This window comes from Triticum aestivum, chromosome 6D (assembly GCF_018294505.1).
Source record: "Triticum aestivum cultivar Chinese Spring chromosome 6D, IWGSC CS RefSeq v2.1, whole genome shotgun sequence".
NCBI classification, from domain to species: Eukaryota; Viridiplantae; Streptophyta; class Magnoliopsida; order Poales; family Poaceae; genus Triticum; species Triticum aestivum.
Window position 1 is genome coordinate 349,567,444 of NC_057811.1, and position 24,221 is coordinate 349,591,664.

Consider the following 24,221-nt stretch of genomic DNA (forward strand, 5'->3'; position numbering starts at 1 on the left):
AGTCAGGTATAAATCTTGAGTTTGATTGTGTTAAATCTTTCATGGAAACTAATGCTTTTCATAAGTTTAGTACTAAATATGGACTTGACTCTGAGATAGTAGCTGCATTTTGTGAATCTTTTTCTGCTCATATTGATCTCCCTAAGGAGAAGTGCTTTTAATATCATCCACCTATTAAGGAAAAAAATTGAGCAATCCATTATAGTTAAAGATGAAACAATCATTTACAATGTTGATGCAGTTGTGCATCTCCAATTACTTAATGCTTCGCCTGATCATCCTCTTAATAAAAATGAAACACTTGCTATCTTTTATAATGGACTAACCGATGCTTCTAGGGATTACCTAGATAGTTGTGTTGGTTGTGTTTTTAGGGAAGCTATTGAAAAGGCTGAAGAACTATTGAATAATATATTGAGAAATTAAAATGATTGGACACTTCCTGGTGTTGGGGAACGTAGTAATTTCAAAAAAATTCCTACGTACACACAGGATCATGGTGATGCATAGCAATGAGAGGGGAGAGTGTCGTCCACGTACCCTCGTAGACCGAAAGCGGAAGCGTTAGCACAACGCGGTTGATGTAGTCGTACGTCTTCACGATCCGACCGATCCAAGTACCAAACGTACGTCACCTCCGAGTTCAGCACACGTTCAGCTCGATGATGTCCCGCGAACTCCGATCCAGCAGAGCTTCACGGGAGAGTTCCGTCAGCACGACGGCATGGTGACAGTGATGCTGCTACCGACGCAGGGCTTCGCCTAAGCACCGCTACGATATGACCGAGGTGAAATATGGTGGAGGGGGGCACCGCACACGGCTGGAATAGATCAATAGATCAACTTGTGTGTCTATGGGGTGCCCCCTGGCCAAGTATATAAAGGATAGAGGGAGGAGGAGGCAGCCGACTAGGAGGAGGGCGCACCAGGGAGGAGTCCTACTCCCACCGGGAGTGGGACTCCCTCTTTTCCTAGTTGGAGTAGGAGGGGGAAAGGAAGGGAAGGAGAGAGGGGGAAGGAAAGGGGCGCCGCCCCCCTCCTTGTCCAATTCGGACTAGAGGAGGAGGGGGCGCGCAACCAGCCCTAGCCGCCCCTCCTCTTCTCCACTAAGGCCCATCTTGGCCCATTAAACTCCCCGGGGGGTTCCGGTAACCCCCCGGTACTCCGGTATATGTTCGAAATTCCCCGAAACCATTCCGGTGTCCGAACATAGGCGTCCAATATATCGATCTTTACGTCTCGACCATTCCGAGACTCCTCATCATGTCCGTGATCATATCCGGGACTCTGAACTACCTTCGGTACATCAAAACACAAAACTCATAATACCGATCGTCATCTAACTTTAAGCGTGCGGACCCTACGGGTTCGAGAACTATGTAGACATGACCGAGACACGTCTCCGGTCAATAACCAATAACGGAACCTGGATGCTCATATTGGCTCCTACATATTCTACGAAGATCTTTATCGGTCAAACCGCATAACAACATACGTTGTTCCCTTTGTCATCGGTATGTTACTTGCCCGAGATTCGATCATCTGTATCTCAATACCTAGTTCAATCTCGTTACTGGCAAGTCTCTTTACTCGTTCCGTAATACATCATACCGCAACTAACTCATTAGTTACAATTCTTGCAAGGCTTATAGTGATGTGTATTACCGAGTGGGCCCAGAGATACCTCTCCGACAATCGGAGTGACAAATCCTAATCTCGAAATACGCCAACCCAACAAGTACCTTTGGAGACACCTGTAGAGCACCTTTATAATCACCCAGTTACGTTGTGAAGTTTGGTAGCACACAAAGTGTTCCTCCGGTAAATGGGAGTTGCATAATCTCATAGTCATAGGAACATGTATAAGTCATGAAGAAAGCAATAACAACATACTAAATGATCAAGTGCTAAGCTAATGGAATGGGTCAAGTCAATCACATCATTCTCCTAATGATGTGATCTCGTTAATCAAATGAAAACTCATGTCCATGGCCAGGAAACTTAACCATCTTCAATTAACGAGCTAGTCAAGTAGAGGCATATTAGTGACATTATGTTTGTCTATGTATTCACACATGTATTATGTTTCCGGTTAATACAATTCTAGCATGAATAATAAACATTTATCATGATATGAGGAAATAAATAATAACTTTATTATTGCCTCTAGGGCATGTTTCCTTCAGTCTCCCACTTGCACTAGAGTCAATAATCTAGATTACACAGTAATGATTCTAACACCCATGGAGTTTTGGTGCGGATCATGTTTTGCTCGTGGAAGAGGCTTAGTCAATGGGTCTACAACATTCAGATCCGTATGTATCTTACAAATCTCTATGTCTCCCACCTGGACTTGGTCCCGGATGGAATTGAAGCGTCTCTTGATGTGCTTGGTCCTCTTGTGAAATCTGGATTCCTTTGCCAAGGCAATTGCACCAGTATTGTCACAGAAGATTTTCATTGGACCCGATGCACTAGGTATGACACCTAGATCGGATATGAACTCCTTCATCCAGACTCCTTCATTTGCTGCTTCCGAAGCAGCTATGTACCCCGCTTCACACGTAGATCCCGCCACTACGCTTTGTTTAGAACTGCACCAACTAACAACTCCACCGTTCAATGTAAACACGTATCCGATTTGTGATTTAGAATCGTCCGGATCAGTATCAAAGCTTGCATCGACGTAACCATTTACGACTAGCTCTTTGTCACCTCCATAAACGAGAAACATATCCTTAGTCCTTTTCAGGTATTTCAGGATGTTCTTGACCGCTGTCCAGTGAGCCACTCCTGGATTACTTTGGCACCTCCCTGCTAGGCTAATAGCAAGACACACATCAGGTCTGGTACACAACATTGCATACATGATAGAGCCTATGGCTGAAGCATGGGGAACATCTTTCATTTTCTCTCTATCTTCTGCAGTGATCGGGCATTGAGTCTGACTCAACTTCACACCTTGTAACATAGGCAAGAACCCTTTCTTTGCTTGATCCATTTTGAACTTCTTCAAAACTTTGTCAAGGTATGTGCTTTGTGAAAGTCCTATCAAGCGTCTTGATCTATCTCTATAGATCTTGATGCCTAATATGTAAGCAGCTTCACCGAGGTCTTTCATTGAAAAACTCTTATTCAAGTATCTTTTTATGCTATCCAGAAATTCTATATCATTTCTAATCAGCAATATGTCATCCACATATAATATAAGAAATGCTACAGAGCTCCCACTCACGTTCTTGTAAATACAGGCTTCTCCAAAAGTATGTATAAAACCATATGCTTTGATCACACTATCAAAACATTTATTCCAACTCCGAGAGGCTTGCACCAGTCCATAAATGGATCGCTAGAGTTTGCACACTTTGTTAGCTCCCTTTGGATCGACAAAACCTTCTGGTTGCATCATATACAACTCTTCTTCCAGAAATCCATTTAGGAATGCAGTTTTGACATCCATTTGCCAAATTTCATAATCATAAAATGCGGCAATTGCTAACATGATTCGGACAGAATTAAGCATCGCTACGGGTGAGAAAGTCTCATCGTAGTCAATCCCTTGAACTTGTCGAAAACCTTTCACAACAAGTCGAGCTTTATAGACAGTAACATTACCGTCAGCGTCAGTCTTCTTCTTGAAGATCCATTTATTCTCAATGGCTTGCCGATCATCGGGCAAGTCAAGCAAAGTCCACACTTTGTTCTCATACATGGATCCCATCTCAGATTTCATGGCCTCAAACCATTTTGCGGAATCTGGGCTCATCATCGCTTCCTCATAGTTCGTAGGTTCGTCATGGTCTAGTAACATGACCTCCAGAATAGGATTACCATACCACTCTGGTGCGGATCTTACTATAGTTGACCTACGAGGTTCAGTAGTAACTTGATCTGAAGTTTCATGATCAATATCATTAGCTTCCTCACTAATTGGTGTAGGTGTCATAGGAACCGGTTTCTGTGATGAACTACTTTCCAATAAGGGAGCAGGTACAGTTACCTCATCAAGTTCTACTTTCCTCCCACTCACTTCTTTCGAGAGAAACTCCTTCTCTAGAAAGGATCCAAATTTAGCAACAAAAGTCTTGCCTTCAGATCTGTGATAGAAGGTGTACCCAACAGTTTCCTTTGGGTATCCTATGAAGACACATTTCTCCGATTTGGGTTCGAGCTTATCAGGTTGAAGCTTTTTCACATAAGCATCGCAGCCCCAAACTTTAAGAAATGACAACTTTGGTTTGTTGCCAAACCACAGTTCATAAGGCGTCGTCTCAACTGATTTTGATGGTGCCCTATTTAACGTGAATGCAGCCGTCTCTAAAGCATAACCCCAAAATGATAGCGGTAAATCAGTAAGAGACATCACAGATCGCACTATATCTAGTAAAGTACGATTACGACGTTCGGACACACCATTACGCTGTGGTGTTCCGGGTGGCGTGAGTTGCGAAACTATTCCGCATTGTTTAAAATGTAGACCAAACTCGTAACTCAAATATTCTCCTCCACGATCAGATCATAGAAACTTTATTTTCTTGTTACGATGATTTTCCACTTCACTCTGAAATTCTTTGAACTTTTCAAATGTTTCAGACTTATGTTTCATTAAGTAGATATACCCATATCTACTCAAATCATCTGTGAAGGTGAGAAAATAACGATACCCGCCGCGAGCCTCAACATTCATCGAACCACATACAGCAGTATGTATGATCTCCAACAAATTTGTTGCTCTCTCCATTGTTCCGGAGAACGGTGTTTTAGTCATCTTGCCCATGAGGCATGGTTCGCAAGTACCAAGTGATTCATAATCAAGTGATTCCAAAATTCCATCAGTATGGAGTTTCTTCATGCGCTTAACACCAATATGACCTAAATGGCGGTGCCACAAATAAGTTGCACTATCATTATCAACTCTGCATCTTTTGGCTTCAATATTATGAATATGTGTATCACTACTATCGAGATTCAACAAAAATAGACCACTTTTAAAGGGTGCATGACCATAAAAGATATTACTCATATAAATAGAACAACCATTATTCTCTGATTTAAATGAATAACCGTCTCGCATCAAACAAGATCCAGATATAATGTTCATGCTCAACGCTGGCACCAAATAACAATTATTTAGGTCTAAAACTAATCCTGAAGTTAGATGTAGAGGTAGCATGCCGACCGCGATCACATCGACTTTGGAACCATTTCCCACGCGCATCGTCACCTCGTCCTTAGCCAATCTTCGCTTAATCCGTAGCCTGTTTCAAGTGGAAATATTAGCAATAGAACCAGTATCAAATACCCAGGTACTACTGCGAGTATTAGTAAGGTACACATCAATAATATGTATATCACATATACCTTTGTTCACCTTGCCATCCTTCTTATCCGCCAAATACTTGGGGCAGGTCCGTTTCCAGTGACCAGTCTGCTTGCAGTAGAAGCACTCAGTCTCAGGCTTAGGTCCAGACTTGGGTTTCTTCTCTTGAGCAACAACTTTTTTGCTGTTCTTTTTGAAGTTCCCCTTCTTCTTCCCTTTGCCCTTTTTCTTGAAACTGGTGGTCTTGTTGACCATCAACACTTGAAGCTCCTTCTTGATTTCTACCTCCACAGCCTTTAGCATTGCGAAGAGCTCGGGAATTGTCTTATTCATCCCTTACATATTATAGTTCATCGCGAAGCTCTTGTAGCTTGGTGGAAGTGATTGAAGAATTCTGTCAATGACACTATCATCCGGAAGATTAACTCCCAGTTGAATTAAGTGATTGTTATACCCAGACATTTTGAGTATATGTTCACTGACATAACTATTCTCCTCCATCTTGTAGCTGTAGAACTTATTGGAGACTTCATATCTCTCAATCCGGGCATTTGCTTGAAATATTAACTTCAACTCCTGGAACATCTCATATGCTCCATGGCATTCAAAAAGTCGTTGAAGTCCCGGTTCTAAGCCGTAAAGCATGGCACACTAAAATATTTAGTAGTCATCAGCTTTGCTTTGCCAAACGTTCATAACATCTGGTGTTGCTCCTGCAGCAGGTCTGGCACCTAGCGGTGCTTCCAGGACGTAATTCTTCTGTGCACCAATGAGGATAATCCTCAAGTTACGGACCCAGTCCGTGTAATTGCTACCATCATCTTTCAACTTTGCTTTCTCAAGGAACGCATTAAAATTCAACGGAACAATAGCACGGGCCATCTATCTACAACAACATAGACATGCAAAATACTATCAGGTACTAAGTTCATGATAAATTAAAGTTCAGTTAATCAAATTATTAAAGAACTCCCACTTAGATAGACATCCCTCTAATCTTCTAAGTGATCACGTGATCCATATCAACTAAACCATGTCCGATCATCACGTGAGATGGAGTAGTTTCAATGGTGAACATCACTATGTTGATCATATCTACTATATGATTCACGCTCGACCTTTCGGTCTCAGTGTTCCGAGGCCATATCTGCATATGCTAGGCTCGTCAAGTTTAACCTGAGTATTCCTCGTGTGCAACTGTTTTGCACCCGTTGTATTTGAACGTAGAGCTTATCACACCCGATCATCACGTGGTGTCTCAGCATGAAGAACTTTCGCAACGGTGCATACTCAGGGAGAACACTTATACCTTGAAATTTAGTGAGAGATCATCTTATAATGCTACCGTCGATCCAAGCAAAATAAGATGCATAAAAGATAAACATCACATGCAATCAATATAAGTGATATGATATGGCCATAATCATCTTGTGCTTGTGATCTCCATCTCCGAAGCACCGTCATGATCACCATCGTCACCGGCGCGACACCTTGATCTCCATCGTAGCATCGTTGTCGTCTCGCCAAGTATTGCTTCTACGACTATCGCTACCGCTTAGTGATAAAGTAAAGCAATTACAGGGCGATTGCATTGCATACAATAAAGCGACAACCATATGGCTCCTGCCAGTTGCCGATAACTCGGTTACAAAACATGATCATCTCATACAATAAAATATAGCATCATGCCTTGACCATATCACATCACAACATGCCCTGCAAAAACAAGTTAGACGTCCTCTACTTTGTTGTTGCAAGTTTTACGTGGCTGCTACGGGCTGAGCAAGAACCGTTCTTACCTACGCATCAAAACCACAATGATAGTTCGTCAAATTAGTGTTGTTTTAACCTTCTCAAGGACCGGGCGTAGCCACACTCGGTTCAACTAAAGTTGGAGAAACTGACACCCGCCAGCCACCTGTGTGCAAAGCACGTCGGTAGAACCAGTCTCACGTAAGCGTACGCGTAATGTCGGTCCGGGCCGCTTCATCCAACAATACCGCCGAACCAAAGTATGACATGCTGGTAAGCAGTATGACTTGTATCGCCCACAACTCCCTTGTGTTCTACTCGTGCATATAACATCTACGCAGAAAACCTGGCTCGGATGCCACTGTTGGGGAACGTAGTAATTTCAAAAAAATTCCTACGCACAGACAGGATCATGGTGATGCATAGCAACGAGAGGGGAGAGTGTCGTCCACGTACCCTCGTAGACCGAAAGCGGAAGCGTTAGCACAACGCGGTTGATGTAGTCGTACGTCTTCACGATCCGACCGATCCAAGTACCGAACGTACGGCACCTCCGAGTTCAGCACACGTTCAGCTCGATGACGTCCCGCGAACTCCGATCCATCAGAGCTTCACGGGAGAGTTCCGTCAGCACGACGGCGTGGTGACGGTGATGATGCTGTGGAGGGGGGCACCGCACACGGCTGGAATAGATCAACTTGTGTGTCTATGGGGTGCCCCCTGGTCACGTATATAAAGGATGGAGGGAGGAGGAGGCGGCCGGCTAGGAGGAGGGCGCGCCAGGGAGGAGTCCGGGAGTAGGACTCCCTCTTTTCCTAGTTGGAGTAGGAGGGGGAAAGGAAGGGAAGGAGAGAGGGGGAAGGAAAGGGGGCGCCCCCCTCCTTGTCCAATTCGGACTAGAGGGGGAGGGGCGCGCGGCCAGCCCTAGTGATACGTCCATTTTGCATCATGCTTTTATATCGATATTATTGCATTATGGGCTGTTATTACACATTATGTCACAATACTTATGCCTATTCTCTCTTATTTTACAAGGTATACATAAGCAGGGAGAATGCCGGCAGCTGGAATTCTGGGCTGGAAAAGGAGCAAATATTAGAGACCTATTCTGCACAACTCCAAAAGTCCTGAAACTCCACGAAAGTTATTTTTGGAAATAATAAAAAAATACTGGAAGAAGAATCTACGTCAGGGGGGCCTCCACCTGTCCACGAGGGTGGGGGCGCGCCCTACCCCCCTGGGCGTGCCCCCTGCCTCGTGGGCCCCCTGTTGGCCCTCCGGTGGCCATCTTATGCTATATGAAGTCTTTCGTCCAAAGAAAAATCATAAGCAAGCTTTCGGGACGAGACGCCGCCGCCATGAGGCGGAACCTTGGCGGAACCAATCTAGGGCTCCGGCAGAGCTGTTCTGCCGGGGACACTTCCCTCCAGGAGGGGGAAATCATCGCCATCATCATCACCAACCCTCCTCTCATCGGGAGAGGGCAATCTCCATCAACATCTTCACTAGCACCATCTCCTCTCAAACCGTAGTTCATCTCTTGTATCCAATTCTTGTCTCCAAGCCTGGGATTGGTACCTGTAGGTTGCTAGTAGTGTTGATTACTCCTTGTAGTTGATGCTAGTTGGTTTATTTGGTGGAAGATCATATGTTCAGATCCTATATGCATATTAATACTCCTCTGATTATGAACATGAATATGCTTTGTGAGTAGTTACGTTTGTTCCTGAGGACATGGGAGAAGTCTTGCATTAGTAGTCATGTGAATTTGGTATTTGTTCGATATTTTGATGAGATGTATGTTGTCTATCCACTAGTGGTGTTATGTGAACGTCGACTACATGACACTTCACCATTATTTGGGCCTAGAGGAAGGCATTGGGAAGTAATAAGTAGATGATGGGTTGCTAGAGTGACAGAAGCTTAAACCCTAGTTTATGCGTTGCTTCGTAAGGGGCTGATTTGGATCCACTTGTTTCATGCTATGGTTAGGTTTACCTTAATACTTCTTTGTAGTTGCGGATGCTTGCAATAGGGGTTAATCATAAGTGGGATGCTTGTCCAAGTAAGGACAGCACCCAAGCACCGGTCCACCCACATATCAAATTATCAAAGTACCGAACGCGAATCATATGAACGTGATGAAAACTAGCTTGACGATAATTCCCATGTGTCCTCGGGAGCGCTTTTCTCTATATAAGAGTTTGTCCAGGCTTGTCCTTTGCTACAAAAAGGATTGGGCCACCTTGCTGCACTTTATTTACTTTTGTTACTTGTTGCTCGTTACCAATTATCTTATCACAAAACTATCTGTTACCTATTATTTCAGTGCTTGCAGAGAATACCTTGCTGAAAACCGCTTATCATTTCCTTCTGCTCCTCGTTGGGTTCGACACTCTTACTTATCGAAAGGACTACGATAGATCCCCTATACTTGTGGGTCATCAAGACTCTTTTCTGGCGCCGTTGCCGGGGAGTGAAGCGCCTTTGGTAGGTGGAATTTGGTAAGGAAAAATTTATATAGTGTGCTGAAATTTACAGTCACTTGTTACTATGGAAAGTAATCCTCTGAGGGGCTTGTTCGGGGTATCTTCACCCCGACCAGTAGAGCAAAGAGTTGCTCCTCAACCTACTGAACCTACTGAAAATGAAAATATCTACTTTGAAATTCCTTCGGGTATGTTAGAAAAACTGCTAGCTAATCCTTTTGCAGGAGATGGAACAAAGCATCCTGATGAGCACCTAATATATGCAAATGAAGTTTGTGGATTATTTAAGCTTGCAGGTGTGCCCGGTGATGTTATTAAGAAGAAGGTCTTCCCTTTATCTTTGAAGGGAGATGCATTGACATGGTATAGGCTATGTGATGATACTGGGTCATGGAACTACAAACGATTGAAATTGGAATTTCATCAGAAGTTTTATCCTATGCATCTTGTTCATCGTGATCGCAATTATATATATAATTTTTGGCCTCGTGAAGGAGAAAGCATCGCTCAAGCTTGGGGGAGGCTTAAATCAATGTTATATTCATGCCCCAATCATGAGCTCTCAAGAGAAATAATTATTCAAAAATTTTATGCTCGGCTTTCTGATAACAATCGCACCATGCTCGATACTTCTTGTGCTGGCTCTTTTACTATGAAGACTATTGAATTCAAATGGGATTTATTGGAAAGAATTAAACGCAACTCTGAAGATTGGGACCTCGACGAAGGTAAGGAGTCAGGTATGACACCTAAGTTTGATTGTGTTAAATCTTTTATGGATACCGATGTTTTCCGTAAATTTAGCACTAAATATGGACTTGACTCTGAGATAGTAGCTTCCTTTTGTGAATCTTTTGCTGCTCATATTGATCTCCCTAAGGAGAAGTGGTTTAAATATCATCCTCCCATAGAAGTAAAAGTAGCTGCACCTATTAAAGTTGAAGAAAAGACTATCACTTATAATGATCCTATTGTTCCTACTTCTTATGTTGAGAAACCACCTTTCCCTGTTAGGATAAAGGATCATGCTAAAGCTTCAACTGTGGTTCGTAAAAGCAATATTAGAACTTATACACCTCCTGAGCAAATTAAAGTTGAACCTAATATTGCTATTGTTAAAGATCTCTTGTCTGATAATATTGATGGGCATGTTATTCATTTCCGTGATGAAACTGCTAGAATTGCCAAACCTTGTGCTAAAGATAAACATAGACCTGTGGTAGGCATGCCTGTTATTTCTGTTAAAATAGGGGATCACTGTTATCATGGCTTATGTGATATGGGTGCTAGTGCTAGTGCAATACCTTTTGACTTATACAAAGAAATTATGCACGATATTGCACCTGCTGTGATAGAAGATATTGATGTCACAATTAAACTTGCCAATAGAGATACTATTTCACCAATGGGAATTGTTAGAGATGTTGAAGCCTTGTGTGGGAAAACTAAATATCCTGCTGATTTTCTTGTTCTTGGTTCCCCACAAGATAGCTTTTGTCCCATTATATTTGGTAGACCCTTTTTGAACACTGTTAATGCTAGGATAGACTGCGAAAAGGATGTCGTTACTATAGGTTTAGGTGATATGTCTCATGAGTTTAATTTCTCTAAATTTCGTAGACAACACCGTGAAGAGGAATTGCCTAGTAAAGATGAAATTATTGGTCTTGCTTCTATTGCCGTACCTCCTAGTGATCCTTTAGAACAATATTTGCTAGACCATGAAAATGATATGTTTATGAATGAAAGAAGGGAAATAGATGAAGTATTCTTTAAACAGGAACCCATCCTGAAACACAATTTGCCTGTTGAAATCCTAGGGGATCCTCCTCCACCCAAGGGTGATCCCGTGTTTGAGCTTCAAACCGTTACCTGATACTCTTAAATATGCTTATCTTGATGAGAAAAAGATATATCCTGTTATTATTAGTGCTAACCTTTCAGAGCATGAAGAAGAGAGATTATTGAAAACTCTGAAGAAGCACCGTGCTGCTATTGGATATACTCTTGATGATCTTAAGGGCATTAGTCCCACTCTATGTCAACATAAAATAAATTTGGAGAAAGATGCCAAACCAGTTCGTGATCATCAACGACGGCTGAATCCTAAGATGAAAGAAGTGGTAAGAAAGGAAATACTAAAGCTCCTTGAGGCAGGTATAATTTATCCCGTTGCTGATAGTCAGTGGGTAAGTCCTGTCCATTGTGTCCCTAAGAAGGGAGGTATTACCGTCGTTCCTAATGATAAAGATGAATTGATCCGCAAAGAATTATTACAGGTTATAGGATGGTAATTGATTTCCGCAAATTAAATAAGGCTACTAAAAAGGATCATTACCCCTTACCTTTTATCGATCAAATGCTAGAAAGATTATCCAAACATACACATTTTTGCTTTCTAGATGGTTATTCTGGTTTCTCTCAAATACCTGTGTCAGCCGATGATCAATCAAAGACCACTTTTACTTGCCCTTTTGGTACTTTTGCTTATAGACGTATGCCTTTTGGTTTATGTAATGCACCTGCTACCTTTCAAAGATGCATGATGGCTATATTCTCTGACTTTTGTGAAAAGATTTGTGAGGTTTTCATGGACGATTTCTCCGTTTATGGATCCTCTTTTGATGATTGCTTGAGCAACCTTGATCGAGTTTTGCAGAGATGTGAAGAAACTAATCTTGTCTTGAATTGGGAAAAGTGCCACTTTATGGTTAATGAAGGTATTGTCTTGGGGCATAAAGTTTCTGAAAGAGGTATTGAAGTTGATAAAGCCAAGGTTGATGCTATTGAAAAGATGCCATGTCCCAAGGACATCAAAGGTATAAGAAGTTTCCTTGGTCATGCCGGTTTTTATAGGAGGTTCATTAAGGACTTCTCAAAAATTTCTCGGCCTCTGACTAATTTATTACAAAAAGATATACCATTTGTCTTTGATGATGATTGTGTAGAAGCATTTGAAATACTTAAGAAAGCATTGATCTCTGCACCTATTGTTCAGCCACCTGATTGGAATTTACCCTTTGAAATTATGTGTGATGCTAGTGATTATGCTGTAGGTGCTGTTCTAGGGCAAAGAGTTGATAAGAAATTAAATGTTATTCAATATGCTAGTAAAACTCTGGACAATGCCCAGAGAAATTATGCTACTACTGAAAAAGAATTCTTAGCAGTTGTATTTGCTTGTGATAAGTTCAGACCTTATATTGTTGATTCTAAAGTAACTATTCACACGGATCATGCTGCTATTAAATATCTTATGGAAAAGAAAGATGCTAAACCTAGACTTATTAGATGGGTTCTCTTGCTACAAGAATTTGATTTGCATATTATTGATAGAAAGGGAGCTGAGAACCCCGTTGCAGACAACTTGTCTAGGTTAGAAAATGTTTTTGATGACCCACTACCTATTGATGATAGCTTTCCTGATGAGCAATTAAATGTCATAAATGCTTCTCGTACTGCTCCATGGTATGCTGATTATGCTAATTACATCGTTGCTAAATTTATACCACCTAGTTTCACATACCAGCAAAAGAAAAAGTTTTTCTATGGTTTGAGACATTAGTTTTGGGATGACCCACATCTTTATAAAGAAGGAGTAGATGGTGTTATTATACGTTGTGTACCTGAGCATGAACAGGAACAGATCCTACGCAAGTGTCACTCCGAATCTTATGGAGGATACCACGCTGGAGATAGAACTGCACATAAGGTATTGCAATCCGGTTTTTATTGGCCTACTCTCTTCAAGGATGCCCGTAAGTTTGTCTTGTCTTGTGATGAATGTTAAAGAATTGGCAATATTAGTAGATGTCAAGAAATGCCTATGAATTATTCACTTGTTATTGAACCATTTGATGTTTGGGGTTTTGATTATATGGGACCTTTTCCTGCCTCTAATGGATATACACATATTTTAGTTGTTGTTGATTACGTTACTAAGTGGGTAGAAGCTATTCCAACTAGTAGTGCTGATCATAACACTTCTATTAAAATGCTTAAAGAAGTTATTTTTCCGAGGTTTGGAGTCCCTAGATATTTAATGACTGATGGTGCTTCACATTTTATTCATGGTGCTTTCCGTAAAATGCTTGCTAAGTATGATGTTAATCATAGAATTGCATCTCCTTATCACCCTCAGTCTAGTGGTCAAGTAGAATTGAGTAATAGAGAGCTCAAATTAATTTTGCAAAAGACTGTTAATAGATCTAGAAAGAATTGGTCCAAGAAACTTGATGATGCATTATGGGCCTATAGAACTGCATATAAAAATCCTATGGGTATGTCTCCGTATAAAATGGTTTATGGAAAAGCATGTCACTTACCTCTCGAACTAGAACATAAGGCTTATTGGGCTATTAAAGAGCTCAATTATGATTTCAAACTTGCCGGTGAGAAGAGGTTATTTGATATTAGCTCACTTGATGAATGGAGAACCCAAGCTTATGAGAATGCCAAATTGTTTAAAGAAAAAGTTAAAAGATGGCATGACAAAAGAATACAAAAGCCTGAGTTAGTAAAGGTGATTATGTATTACTATACAACTCCCGTTTAAGATTTTTTGCAGGAAAACTTCTCTCTAAATGGGAAGGCCCTTACGTTATCGAGGAGGTTTATCGTTCCGGTGCCATAAAAATCAACAATTTCGAAGGCACAAATCCGAAGGTGGTGAACGGTCAAAGAATCAAACATTATGTCTCAGGTAATCCCATAAATGTTGAAACCAATGTTATTGAAACCGTAACCCCGGAGGAATACATAAGGGACACTTTCCGGAACGTTTCAGACTCCGAAAAGGAATAGGTATGTGGTACGGTAAGTAAACCGACTCCAAAACAGCTCTTATGGCATTATGTCTCCGTTTTGGAATATTTAGAAAAATAGAAAAATAAGAAGCAGTCCGGGAAGGACACGAGGCCTCCACAAGGGTGGAGGGCGCGCCCTACCCCCCTGGGCGCCCCCTCCTGCCTCGTGGGCACCTCGTGTGCTCTCCGGACTCTGTTTTCGTGCACGATGCGTATTTTGGTTGGTAAAAATTCATTATATAATCTCCCGAAGGTTTTGACTCCCGTATCACGCAAATATTCTCCGTTCTTGTTTCGAGCTGTTGCTGCTGTAGATTAGAACAAGATGTCTTCTCAAGAGTCAGTCGGGGAGAGCCGGGTGTCTCATCCGGCATCGAGACCAAGGACAAACAGCGATGCTGACCACTTTGGGCCAGCAACGGAGGAAGAAATGGAGGCTGATTTGATGAGGATAGATGCCATGGAGGAGGATCAAGAATTCACTTCTCGCTTCCGAGCTGGATTCACGATGGGGGAACTACAAAGCTCGGCTATTCCAAACTCGGTTATCCCTTCCAATGTTAGATTTCTTTCTTATGAAAATACGAAGAAGAGTGTCACTTGTTCTCCCGCAGCTATGCAACACCCTTGGGTGAAAGGGGCTTTAGCCGTTACAGGGAAGCTTCGTAAGGATATAATGGATCTCAAGCAGCAACTCAATAAGCTCGAGGAAGAGAATCGTATCCTGAGGGGCATTATCGCCAAGAATATCACATCACCATCACCGAAGAAGGAGACATAATCACATGGGTATGAGCACTCCCCTTGGCAACTGCCAAGCTTGGGGGAGATGCCCCGGTATCGTATCACAACCACATCTCCTTTGTTTACCGTTTTTCTTAGTTCGATCCTATTAAGTAGTATCTTGACCTAGTAGAATAAAAAATTTGGTATGATCTAGTTTGAGTTTTGCTTTTTGATCCCTCTTTGTAATCGAGTCCGTGAGCTATATAATAAAGATTAGTGTTGAGTCAAGGGCTTGATTATTTTTCCATGATCTTAAGGGAATAAAAAGAAAAGAGAAAAAGTATAAAAAGAAATAAAGAGATCATATTGACCTTATTGAGAGTAATGACTTCACATAGAAAGAGTATGATGATTAAAAATTGTTGGGAGATGGCAAACATAGCTTTGGTCATCGTTGCAATTAATAGGAAGTAATAAAGAAAGAGAGGTTTCACATATAAATATACTATCTTGGACATCTTTTATGATTGGGAGCACTCATTAAAATATGACATGCTAAAGATTTGATGTTGGACAAGGAAGACAACGTAATGGGTTATGTTTTCTTATATCTGAGATAAAGTATATTGTCATGGATCATCCAATGTGTTGAGCTTGCCTTTCCCCCTCATGCTAGCCAAATTCTTTGCACCAAGTAGAGATACTACTTGTGCTTCCAAATACCCTTAAACTAGTTTTTGCCATGAGAGTCCACCATATCTACCTATGGATTGAGTAAGATCCTTCAAGTAAGTTGTCATTGGTGCAAGCAATAAAAATGGCTCTCTAAATATGTATGATTGATTGGTGTAGAGGAAATAAGCTTTATACGATCTTGTGATGCGGAAGAAATAAAAGCGACGGACTACATAATAAAGGTTCATATCACAAGTGGCAATATAACGTGACGTTCTTTCGCATTAAGATCTTGTGCATCCAACCCTAAAAGCGCATGGCAACTTCTGCTTCCCTCTGCGAAGGGCCTATCTTTTATTATTATCTTCTACCTTATGCAAGAATCCTGGTGATCTTCACCTTTCCTTTTTACATTTTATCCTTTGGCAAGCACAGGGTGTTGGAAAGATCCTGATATATATATATCTAATTGGATGTAAGTTAGCATGAACTATTATTGTTGACATTACCCTTGAGGTAAAAGGTTGGGAGGCGAAACTATAAGCCCCTATCTTTCTCTGTGTCCGATTAAAACTCCGTAACCACAAGTATTGCGTGAGTGTTAGCAATTATGAAAGACTAAATGATAGTTGAGTATGTGGACTTGCTAGAAAGCTCTAACATAGACTCTTTCTGATGTTATGATAAATTGCAATTGCCTCAATGACTGAGATTATGGTTTGTTGGTTCTCAATAAAGTTTCTGATTCATACTTTGCATTGTGAATAGATTATTACTTAAGCATAAGAAATCATATGACATTATCCATATATGTTGCTGTTATGAGAATAATCATGATGCCCTCATGTCCGTTTTTTATTTTATCGACACCTCTACCTCTAAACATGTGGACATATTTATCGTCATCGGCTTCCGCTTGAGGACAAGCGAGGTCTAAGCTTGGGGGAGTTGATACGTCCATTTTGCATCATGCTTTTATATCGATATTTATTGCATTATGGGCTGTTATTACACATTATGTCACAATACTTATGCCTATTCTCTCTTATTTTACAAGGTTTACATAAGGAGGGCGAATGCCGGCAGCTGGAATTCTGGGCCGGAAAAGGAGCAAATATTAAAGACCTATTCTGCACAACTCCAAAAGCCCTGAAACTCCACGAAAGTTATTTTTGGAAATAATAAAAAATACTGGAAGAAGAATCTACGTCAGGGGGGCCTCCACCTGTCCACGAGGGTGGGGGCGCGCCCTACCCCCCTGGGCGTGCCCCCTGCCTCGTGGGCCCCCTGTTGGCCCTCCGGTGGCCATCTTCTGCTATATGAAGTCTTTCGTCCGAAGAAAAATCATAAGCAAGCTTTCGGGACGAGACTCCGCCGCCACGAGGCGGAACCTTGGCGGAACCAATCTAGGGCTCCGGCAGAGCTGTTCTGCCGGGGACACTTCCCTCCGGGAGGGGGAAATCATCGCCATCGTCATCACCAACGCTCCTCTCATCGGGAGAGGGCAATCTCCATCAACATCTTCACCAGCACCATCTCCTCTCAAACCCTAGTTCATCTCTTGTATCCAATTCTTGTCTCTAAGTCTGGGATTGGTACCTGTAGGTTGCTAGTAGTGTTGATTACTCCTTGTAGTTGATGCTAGTTGTTTTATTTGGTGGAAGATCATATGTTCAGATCCTATATGCATATTAATACTCCTCTGATTATGAACATGAATATGCTTTGTGAGTAGTTACGTTTGTTCCTGAGGACATGGGAGAAGTCTTGCTATTAGTAGTCATGTGAATTTGGTATTCGTTCGATATTTTGATGAGATGTATGTTGTCTATCCTCTAGTGGTGTTATGTGAACGTCAACTACATGACACTTCACCATTATTTGGGCCTAGAGGAAGGCATTGGGAAGTAATAAGTAGATGATGGGTTGCTAGGGTGACAGAAGCTTGAACCCTAGTTTATGCGTTGCTTCGTAAGGGGCTGATTTGGATCCACTTGTTTCATGCTATGGTTAGGTTTACCTTAATACTTCTTTTTTAGTTGCGGATGCTTGCAATAGGGGTTAATCATAAGTGGGATGCTTGTCCAAGGAAGGACAGCACCCAAGCACCGGTCCACCCACATATCAAATTATCAAAGTACCGAAGGCGAATCATATGAACGTGATGAAAACTAGCTTGACGATAATTCCCATGTGTCCCAGGAGCAGCTTTTCTCTATATAAGAGTTTGTCCAGGCTTGTCCTTTGCTACAAAAAGGACTGGGCCACCTTGCTGCACTTTATATACTTTTGTTACTTGTTACTCGTTACCAATTACCTTAACACAAAACTATAACCTATTATTTCAGTGCTTGCAGAGAATACCTTGCTGAAAACCGCTTATCATTTCCTTCTGCTCCTCGTTGGGTTCGACACTCTTACTTATCGAAACGACTACGATAGATCCCCTATACTTGTGGGTCATCACCTAGCCGCCCTCCTCTTCTCTACTAAGGCCCATCTTGGCCCATTAAACTACCCGGGGGGTTCCGGTAACCCCCCGGTACTCCGGTATATGTCCGAAATTCCCCGAAACCATTCCGGTGTCCGAACATAGTCGTCCAATATATCAATCTTTATGTCTCGACCATTTCGAGACTCCTCATCATGTCCGTAATCATATCCGGGACTCCGAACTACCTTCAGCACATCAAAACACAAAACTCATAATACCGATCGTCATCTAACTTTAAGCGTGCGGACCCTACGGGTTCGAGAACTATGTAGACATGACCGAGACACGTCTCCGGTCAATAACCAATAGCGGAACCTGGATGCTCATATTGGCTCCTACATATTCTATGAAGATCTTTATCGGTCAAACCGCATAACAACATACGTTGTTCCCTTTATCATCGGTATGTCACTTGCCCGAGATTCAGTCGTCGGTATCTCAATACCTAGTTCAATCTCGTTACTGGCAAGTCTCTTTACTCGTTCCGTAATACATCATCCCGGAACTAACTCATTTGTTACAATGCTTGCAAGGCTTATAGTGATGTGTATTACCGAGTGGGCCCAGAGATACCTCTCCGACAATCGGGGTGACAAATCCTAATCTCGAAATACGCCAACCCAACAAGTACCTTTGGAGACACCTGTAGAGCACCTTTATAATCACCCAGTTACGTTGTGACATTTGGTAGCACACAAAGTGTTCCTCCGGTAAATGGGAGTTGCATAATCTCATAGTCATAGGAACATGTATAAGTCATGAAGAAAGCAATAGCAACATACTAAATGATCAAGTGCTAAGCTAACGGAATGGGTCAAGTCAATCACATCATTCTCCTAATGATGTGATCTCGTTAATCAAATGACAACTCATGTCCATGGCCAGGAAACTTAACCATCTTCGATTAACGAGCTAGTCAAGTAGAGGCATACTAGTGACATTATGTTTGTCTATGTATTCACACATGTATTATGTTTCCGGTTAATACAATTCTAGCATGAATAATAAACATTTATCATGATATGAGGAAATAAATAATAACTTTATTATTGCCTCTAGGGCATATTTCCTTCACCTGGACCACCACCTAAACCAACTCCGAAGAAAGTTATTCTATTCCTCAGTCCTAAAGATATGCAAGAGGCAAAGAAATCTACGAAGAAAAGGGTATTAAAGCTGAAATTGTTAAGAATTTACCACCTATTGAAGAAATACATGGACTCGATACCCCGACACAGGTAGTAGAGGTAAATTCTCTTTATAGATTTGATGAAGGTTATATTCCTTATAATAAATCTCCTAGTCAATGCCTAGATGCATTTGACAATTACATTGTTAAGCAAGAACACTTCAATATGCATGTTAAGAATCAATTGAAACTGAATGTTATTTTGATTGATAGCTTGAGTGACTTGTGTTCAGAATTGCTAATGATGTTTAAGGTTTAGGTAAACATGCATCCATGGTTCGTACTCAGCTAGAACAAGTCGTTAAGTCACAAAATGATTTGCTTAATGAGATGAATAATAAAATGAATGATCATGTTGTTTGAGTAATGACTAGAGGAGGTAGAATGACTTAGGAGCCACTTTATCCTGAAGGTCATCCTAAATGAATTGAGAAAGATTCCCAAAGAATTAATATTGATGCACCTAGTTCATCTAGGGAGAAAAATAAAAAGAAAAATGGTAGAACTTTGCATGCTTCTAGTGAACCAGAGATAGAAAAACCTTCTGAGGATCATAATGGCGTTTCTGTTTCTGATGTTGAGACACAATCTGGTAATGAACATCCACCTAGTGATAATGATAATAATAATAATGTTCATGTTAATGCTCAACCAGATAATCATAAAGAACCTGATAATGATGTAGAAATATAACCTACTATTGATCTCGATAACCCATGTCCTAAAAATAAAAAAGATATGATAAAAGAGATTTCATTGCTAGAAAACATGGTAAAGAAAGAGAACTATGGGTTCCAAAACCCATGCCTTTTCCTACTAAGCCTCGGAAAAGTAAGGATGAGGAAGATTTTGAGTGCTTTGTTGAAATGCTTAGACCTGTCTTTTGCGCACTCGCTTGACTGATATTTTGAAAATGCCTACATATGCTAAATATATGAAAGATTGTGTCACTAATAAAATTTCCACCATGCTTGCAATTACTCTTTTAAGGATGGAGTACCTAAGAAGCTAGGAGATCTAGGAATACCTACTATACCATGCTCCATTAAATGAAGTTATGTCAAAATTGTTTTATGTGATTTAGGAGCCGGTGTTAGTGTTATGATTTCTCTTTATATAGAAGACTTGATTTGAATAAACTCACACCTACTGAAATATCTTTGCAAATGGCTAATAAATCAACTACCATACCTATCGGTATTTGTGAGGATGTGCCTGCTATAGTTGCAAATGTTACTATCTTGACAGTCTTTGTTATAATTGATATGCTTGAGGACGACAACATGTCGATTATCCTTGGTAGACCCTTTTTGAATACTGCAGGGGCTGTTATTGATTGCAACAAAAGCAAGATCACTTTTCATGTCAATGGTAATGAGCATACGGTTTATTTTCTGAAGAAACAACTCCAAGTGAATGGTATCAATTGTATTGAAAAAGTTTCGACAATCACTATTGGAGGTTTTCAATTCCCTCTTCCTACTTTCAAAAAGAAATATGAAACTATTATTGTTGGGAAGATGCAGATCCCCATTGAGGTAACCTAGTGTTATACGAAGATTCTTCGGTTTCATGTTACTCGAAAATAGTTTGTTAATAAGACTTGATCAACCTTATTAATGGATTCTTTTTGAGGAGCATGTGGTCGATGAATTATTTATAGTTTAATAAAGTAAAACCATGATTATCCTGTTTTCTGAATTATCCATGCAATAAAAAATGGCCCAAAAATAAAAGTGCTCAAAATGTCGTAAAATTTTAACATGATTCTTTCTGGAATATTTAAGCATTTTTGGCACTGAATACATCCCAGGGGGTGCCCCTGTTGCTTAAAAGGCAACAGGGCACGACCACCCCCTCGGCGCGCCAAGATGCCTTGTGGGTCCCACAGGACCCACCTCACTTAGTACTTCAGCCCACTTCATCCCTTACAATTACATCCAGAAAAAAAATCCTGGTTGCTCTCTCTCTCATGTTCTTGCTCCCAAACCTGAGATTTTCGATCTCTTTGCTCGGAGCTCCGTTTCCGAAACTGTTTTGAGTGATTGCTCCTTGGTATGTGATACGTCTCCAACCTATCTATAATTTATGAAGTATTCATGCCATGTTTATAATAGTTTTATATGGTTTTGGTGCACTTTTTATATTACTTTTATATGATTTTCATGGACTAACATATTGACCTAGTGCACAGTGCCAGTTGCTATTTTCCGCTTGTTTTTGGCTTTCCAGAAAATCCATATCAAATAAAGTCCCAATGCAGCGAAACTTTTTGACAATTTTTTTGGAACCAAAGAAACCCCTGAAGCTTCGTGGGAGGACCAGAAGAGCCACGAGGCCCCCACAATCCACCAGGGCATGCCCAAGGGGGTGGCCGTGGCCTAGTGGCTCTTGGGCCCATCTTGGCCCCTCTTCGCGTGATTCCAACTCTGAAAACACTTATAAATATCAAAAACCCCATAAATAACCCTAGAACTTCTACTCCGTCGCCGCAAGCCTCTGTACCAAAGAGATCCCATCTGGAGCCCTGTTCCGGCACCCTACCGAAGGGGGAAATCATCACCGGAGGCCATCTTCATCATCCCGTGGTCTCCATGATGAGGAGGGAGTAGTTCTCCCTCGGGGCTGAGGGTATGTACCAGTAGCTATGTGTTTGATCTCTCTCTCTCTCTCTCTCGTGTTCTTGATTTGGCATGATCTTGATGTACCGAGCTTTGTTAATATAGTTGGATCATATGGTGTTTCTCCCTCTCTATCTTATTGTGATGAATTGAGTTTTTACCTTTGAGGTTTTTACCTTTGAGGTATTATATTAATTCACTTGATGTATGTTTTGGCACTCAACTCGCGGATTCCCGAGGTGACATTGGGGTAATCTATGCATAGGGGTTGATACACGTTTTCGTTGTACTTTCTCTGGTAGAAATCTTGGGGCAATCTTTGAAGTTTTTTGTGTCAGATTGAATACTATGAATCTGAAGTTGTTTGATGCATATCGAATAATCAACTCACGGATACTTGTGGTGACATTGGATTATCTTGGTGACATTAGAGTTGGTTGATGTGTATCATATGGTGTTATTTTAGTACAAACTCTAGGGTTGTTTGTGACACTTATAGGGATGGCTCAATAGATTGATCGGAAAAGATAACTTTGAGGTGGTTTCGTACCCTACAACAATTTCATCTTATGTTCTCCGCTAGATAAGAACTTTTGAGTGATTCTTTGCTGCATGTGGAGGGATTGTTATTTGATCAATTATGTTAGCATTGTTGAGAGATTGCACTAGTGAAAGTGTGAACCCTAGGCCTTATTTTCAAGCATTGCAATATGTGCTCCATTTTATCACTTGCCACCTTGATGTTTTTGTATTTTTAGACTACAAAAACCTATATGTACTATCCATATTGCACTTGTATCACCATCTCTTCACCGAACTAGTGCACCTATTGTGGCATCCGACTCAGAGAAACCGGAATGCCCCGTATTCTAGCCCAGAGATCGAGGAGAAGTCTTCTGGAATACATCACTGGTTAGCATAGAACAAATCGACTCTTTATTACAATCCATATGGGTACAAGGGGATTACATCGGCACAAAGACACTACGCCTGCAACAGTTGCTCTATGCAAGCAGCAGAACAACTCGAAGCAGCGGAATAACTCTAGCAGCGGAACATCGACGATGGTGATGAACTCCACTCTGCAGGGACTCTGGCTGGAACGCTTATCCTAACTCGCAAACAAGGGATCCACGGCAAACAAGCAATCAAATTTGGCATGACCTGCAAACTGGCATGACACGCCAGGTCAGTACATTGAATGTACTTACAAGCTCAGAACAACCAAGAGCAATCAAGACAGACAATAGCATGGCAATTACAGGTTAACGAGGATTCACATGATATTATCAGATTAACCATAGCATGAACAAGATCATCATGATACTGCTAGAACAATACGAGCATGGCATGGACATATGAACATGATGATACTAACATGCAACATGATGAAGCTATCATGCACCAACTTACTCTACTCGGGTTACCTCGTAACCATCACATATATCAACTTACCATCACGGACATCACACGATCATCTCAGGATCCAATCAAGCTTGGTATTATACCGTAGTAATCATTACATGACCACAAGGAGCTTGACCTTTACCCTTGACTCTCGCACAATATCACAAATATCCATCAACTCGGTATCCATGATACCACGGTGATCCTCTCGCGATCACAACCAATCTCTTTCTCATCAGCGAAGTAGGGTTGTTATTAAACTTATTACTGTTGACACACAGTGTGACCGACTACGAACTGGGCCCATGTCCACGGGCGCGGCTATCGATAGATTTAACACACACTCTGCAGAGGTTAGTACACTGTACCCACACCACGGAACCCATGGCCTCGCATTCCCATTCGGGTGGACCAACGACGTTCCGACAAAACCGATCTACTGCCATGACACTCTCCCGGCCACTCCGACACACTCCCCTCTTGGGCTAAGTCATGGGTGGCCCCGTGTTTACCAAATACACCCAACGGCCACCGTCGTAGCAAAACAATAAACAGTCCCAAACGGGGACAATGGTATACCAATCACAACAATGGGCACACAAGGCTTATGCCGTCCTACCCGGCCAAGGTAGCGCCCGCACATAACCTTCCCTCTTTGGAGGCACCGGCGAGAGGCATGACAATAGACCCAGTCAGGACCTTCCCATAAAAGGCAAATGTGGTTGTACTGGTCAGCTCGATTC